The following is a 6,000-nucleotide window of genomic DNA, read 5'->3' on the forward strand; positions in this document are numbered from 1 at the left end:
ACTCGTTTGTGGTATGTTAGTATAGTTAACTGAATACACGTAGACATTGAGGGCTAGCAGGAGGGACGATGCGCTTACCTGCTGCTCTCTGGCAGGTAGCTCCATGCCCTCCTGGGTTTTAAATGCACCTTAGAACACACATGCATCAACACTACAATGAGCGGGTGGAGGGAGGTTTGGAGTCTTCTCTCACCCCCATTCTCTGCGACCTGCTGGAGCGGGGGGGCTAGGAGGAGGAGTTGGCCGTCCGACTGCGGTCTGGAGTGTGGGGCCTCCCTGCTGCTGCGGAGTCGGGGCGGTCTGCCTCTCCCCACCGCAGGGAAAAGGGTAACACCACCTGGGTCTGGGTGCAGTTCCCCCCTCCAGGGGCAAGGGTACCTAGACCCGGTTTGTAGAGTACGCTTGGGGAGTGTGATCGTGTGTACAGCGTCTCTTTATGTCTGTCTCCACGTTGGTTGAGTGTGGAGTAAGTGCATATGAGAGCATGAGGGTGGGAATGGATGTTTGTGTCTGTGTGTGCCTGTATGTCTGTGTCTATATGTCAGGTTGGGTATCAGACGCCACCTCTCTGGGGACATCTCAGGCCCTCCAAGGTTTGGAGGCCTATCTCCACCCACCACCACTTCCCCTGCCAGTGGCGGACTCCCTCAGACATCGGTGCGTTGGTGGTTCTTTGTGTCTGGGGGTGGGCGTCCAGGGTACACACCGGCTCACTCCTTGGCGGCCGCTTATCGGGGCCTGGAGCCTGGGGCTCGCTCGGGCCACTTCGGAGGTGGGGTGCCCCCGGCCTCTCGGCCTGGGGCTCGGTCACTCAGGCACGCTGGCTGCCGGCGGAGCTCACGGGCGCGTCACTGCAACTCCCCCTGGCTTCTGCTCCGCGGCTGCTGAGTGAGCCCTCATCTGGGACTCTCCTCAGCTCTTTCTGGGACAGTGGCGCGGCTGCCCCTCTGTTGGTCTTCCTTGGTCTCTTGTGTTCTGGGGGCCTCTGGATGTCTGGAGTTTTGATCTCCTCCATACCTGCTTCATACCCTGGAGGACGGGGCTGTGGCTCCCCACACTCCCTAGCAGATTCGTTACATGGAGAAACCTTTGGAATGCAAGCATGCTGATCCACACAGGTATGCACACAGGTGTACACACGGGTATTCACAGACGCGGACTACAGCTTTCTTGGCTGCTGCCTCAAAGCACATTGTGCGCTGTCTATCTTGCGTGCTGCACAATATCGTTTATTATTTAGTATCTACTGATATCTACTGCTAGCTAGTTTATTGTGATGGTGCTGTTTTTTTTATTATGTTGCTCTTTGTTGTTTGCTTTCTCTTCTGTTTTTTTTCTCCATACAGGTGACCCAGGTGTTTTGTTTTTTTTTGTTTGTTTTTTTTCTTTCTTCCCCCCCTTCTCACCGTCTCTTCTCCCCTTTGGTTTTCTTTCTCTCCCTCTCTTTCTTTCATTCTTTCTCCCTGTCATCGTCATGTCTGTCCCGTTTGTAGCAACTGAAAATAAAATAAATTCATAATTATAATAAAGGTCAATCAAATGGACCAATATGGCAAGGCCATGATGATCCACTTGGTAAAATAAATCCGCTTGGCATCTTTCTTGGCCTTAAGACAACAATTCTGATGGCTAAAGATCCAAACGGGACACAAAAAAAAAAAAAAAATAGTAAAGTTAACTGTACAGTAAACCTTATTTTTGTATCGGATAACTGCATTCAATTTACTCCAAGAGGCATCAACTGGTCCGGTTTAAGGACTCAGACTACTTCAGTAGCATCAAAGCAGATAGGTAGGTGCTATATCCACTTGTGCTTGCATCCATCCATAACTTGAAAACACCACACCAGTAATGCTGACTTTTGAGGTTTAATAAAATTGATTAAAAACAACTGTTATAAGTGGAAAATCTATAGATCTAAAGGGGAAAAGCTACCAAATCTGACTGCAAACGTCTAAAATGTTAACATGAAAGTTTATAAGGATTTAATCATTTTTGTAGCCAGCCTCAAGTGGCCATTAGAGGAACTGCAGACTCCAGAGGTTGATACTTGGATTGCTGTGTTGGTGCTTTGCTATTGTAAAAGGTAAAGGGTGTTATCAAAAATATATTCAATGATATACCTTTGAACTCATTTTTAAGACAACTGTAAATAATTCTAATAATTTATAACAATTTTCTATACCCAATCAATTGATCTTGTTTTCTGTATCCCCATGATACTTTTAATCTGAGGTTTCTTTGAGAAATGGTTTTGATTTAAAAGATTTTCTGTTCTGTTTTTCAAGGAGTTCCTTTATTTTAAGAAATATTTCCCATCTTTATAATTTTTTCCATGTTGATGGCTGAATTTTGCAGTGTAGCTTTTGTATTGGGTGTATGCCAGCCCTCTACACATCTGTGTTTTTGCTTTTACCCTGGTATCAGAGCGCCTGCTATACACAAAACGTGCGAAAGAGAACATGTGAAAGCAGGATGTTTGGCATTAAAATGGGCGTTTTGACGGCCCAACAAACACAGAGCTCTGAGCAAGGTCACACTGAAACTATCTGAGCAGAGTCAACAGATAAAGTTCCCAAGACAAGTTGACCTGCCCAAAACATGAGAGTTCACCTCACCTTACGTATTTTAAATATGTAACGCTGGTACATGTATTCCGTTTCTCCCCTGTTCACAGCACATGTGTCAAAACATGTCTGTCTGCATACACACTGAGCCAAAGCTACACGTCTGTCCACTTCCAACTGTTTACCTCAGCAGGAAATGTGTTTACTGTACTGTAGTTTACTGTGTGTGAACCTTTTGGCACCACTGTGCTGTGTAAAAGCCTTTACTATTTAATTCTATATGTTTTACTTCCAAGGAGCCAGACATTCTTGAAATTTTGTGGTCTTGATCAATTGTTCTCCAGGTTTCCACTCCAGTCATTGTACCTGGCCATTTTCTGAGGCATGTTTTTTTCGTTTTGTTTGTTTGGTAAGCCACTTAACCATGACTCACTGAAGAAAACAGTACCTAACTCAAGAAAGAACCAGTGCTGTGTCTACACATAACAGAAAACTTATCAAAGAACTCATTTTAAATTTCTTTGCTTAGGCTTTTTGTTAATACCAGCCTGTTGCAAAAACACAGATTCATTCACATTTCCTTAGTTTAATCTACAGTGAATGGCAACACAATTCCAGTTTATACTTTTACACCAACTTGGCATATCTTGGTATCGTGTTCAGTGTGTCCAGATGAGTAGTATCTGAAGGTCATGACCTTAAGAAATAGGAAAAATTCCAGCAAAGATCTGACACAGGAACTGAGAGATGCATCTGGCTCTTGAGTTGATCCATCTACTGTTCTCATCAGAAATGGTCTCAGTGGGAGGGTGGCTGTCAAGAAGCCATTCTTAAGGAAAGAGAACAGAGATCAAAGGCTTCTATTACACAAGAACTGGATTGAAAATCAATAGTCTGCTTTAAAATGAGCCATCCTGACTAAGGTAAACATACAACATATACATGCACAAGTGAAAATCCGAATTATTCCGTGTTTTAATTTGATAGTTTATATGTCATGTTTTGGTCGATTGTTTCCATCTATGCTTTACTGCCACCTGTGTCTTCTCTATATTCTTTGTATATACACTTTATAATGCTTGTACATCTTTGTATTTCTTTTTCTGAGTCTTTGTAGGATCATTTGTATTCTTCCTGTCTGAGTCTTCATCCACAATTACCTTTCTTGGGATATCAACTTTTCCTTTGCACTCTGGTCTCTTGTCTTAGTATAAACCCTTCGGGCTCCAAAAAGACAACATGTAAACAGAGCAAGCTTAGTTAAACAAGCCACAAAATTCATCCAACTGAATGAGACTGAGGGTGAACATTTGTATAATTTATAACGCCTGTCTAAGCTACAAACTGGTCCAAATCTTATTGATTTATTCCTTTTGTTAAAGGAGATTATTTTGAACTTCCTTTTATTGTTAAGAGCTTAAAAGAAGGTGATTGGACTTGTTTTTGTTTTTTGAAGACGAGTCATCTCTTATCAAAGAGTGGAGTCTCAGGTATACCACCTTCTAAAGGCGTTTGTTGACCCACTATTAATCATGTGCATCATCACATGACCCAAGGTGTGAAAAAAGGGAGGAAGCATTACTTGGAGATCTTTTTTCTTCTGGATTCATGGATGACATTTTCTCTCCATTAAAATGAAACTACACTGTTCATTTGTACATGAGCCAACTTACAAATACAGCATGGGATAGAATAATTATTTACAACACTGTATATGCTTGCGAAGCTCACTCAGCTTAATTGTCAAGGCAGGCTTAACATGATGATGGCTTAAAAGCCATAATGTGCTTTATTGCCCATCTGACAATGCTTTTCACAAACATTGGAGCGTAAACCTGGTTTGAAACTTGGTGACGATAACTTTCTTTAATATAACAAGATAAGGCACTCTACACACAGCCTTTCTATTTCCAAAACTAGAACATATTTGACTTAGAACTGAGCGTATTTATGTAGCACTTTGAAATAAATGAAGTAACTTGCCAGAAAATAACAAATAATGACACTAATAGCAGTTATATAAGGTCACTGTGCCCAATATAGAATCTGCCAATTAAAACTGTAATTTGATGATGCCAAAAATAGGAAAAGTCATGAGATCATAAAGTTAATATGTCTGAAAAAAAAAAAGAAAAGAAAAAAGTGACATTTTTTTAGTCTGTTATCTTGGGTTTGCACCAGAAAGAAAGATGTCTCTATTTTCTGGGTCTGCTCATTTTATGTCACCTTAAACACCAGTATCACCACTAAACAGAAGAATGTCTTTGGCACGCACCCAAAGTCTTCCTTAAAAGCTGACCTCGTGTTGACCTTCAATCCTAAATGTCAACATTTTTCTGGGTTAACTGAGCTGAAACAGCGATCTGTTTACACACTCGCTGATAACCCACACAACATACTTACTACACGGCGTGCGCACAAAAACACGACTTTTGTCTGAGACTGTGTGTTTGTCAGCAGAGACGTGTTTATGTGTGCGTAATTGACTCACCACAGACTGCGGAAGAAAATGCGTATCAGAGAAATCCGGATGTGCAATCCATAGTAATAGCGGAGAAGATAACCACAGCAATCTCTCAAAAGTGACAATATGTGTGTTTGTCTCTCAAGAGTCATTTTAAAAACATACTATTAGGCCCCTGTGTGTGTGGGGGTTTTTTTTTTAACGACCCCAACATTTCTCAGCCTAAGAAACAACTGTTTTACCACAAAACTTCAACCACTGGATGAATTTCTTTTTTCCTCTTCTACTGTCTTCAGAGCCTCTCATTTCTAACATAAAACATCAAATAATTACAATGACACAGTTTTTATTAAATGCACGTTATTCACTGATAAAGAAATCCTCTGGTTGGCGGCATACGTCACTCCAAAGTCTTTATATATTGTTCACTATTAATGGGCCCTCACATATGTGAAAGCTATCCCTGTCATGTGCTTTACGGCCCTGCATACCATCACAGATGCTGGCTATGAGTCGTGTGCTGATAACAAGCTGATAATCCCTCTTCTCTTTAGCCCATAGGATGCAGCGTCCTTGATTTTTCTGATTGGTGAGACCACAGGAACTTTTTCCACGAGGTCTCAGTCCATCTTAAATGAGGTCAATGTGAAAGCATAGTAATGTCCTCTGGTCTCCTACAGTTGTTTTACATTAAAAAAAGAATGCTAACATTTAGAAGTGTGCAGTCCACTCTCCTATCAAAAGATAATTACAAAGGAGTAATCTATTTGTTCATGTTTGTGGACATTCATTTTTAAATCCAGCCTCGTGTGAACTGATTTATGCCCATGTACTTCAGGGTCATGAACAAGATGGCCAATAACATGCACACACCTGTTGTTGTCTCCTCCCTGTCTGAGTTTGAGTGTCATTTTGCCGAATAATGTTTCAACAATTATAACATCAACTGCTGTGTTTTCATTCTGAATT

The sequence above is a fragment of the Haplochromis burtoni genome, unplaced genomic scaffold, assembly GCF_018398535.1.
Source record: "Haplochromis burtoni strain Fernald_Lab_line unplaced genomic scaffold, NCSU_Asbu1 Contig_176, whole genome shotgun sequence".
Taxonomy (NCBI): domain Eukaryota; kingdom Metazoa; phylum Chordata; class Actinopteri; order Cichliformes; family Cichlidae; genus Haplochromis; species Haplochromis burtoni.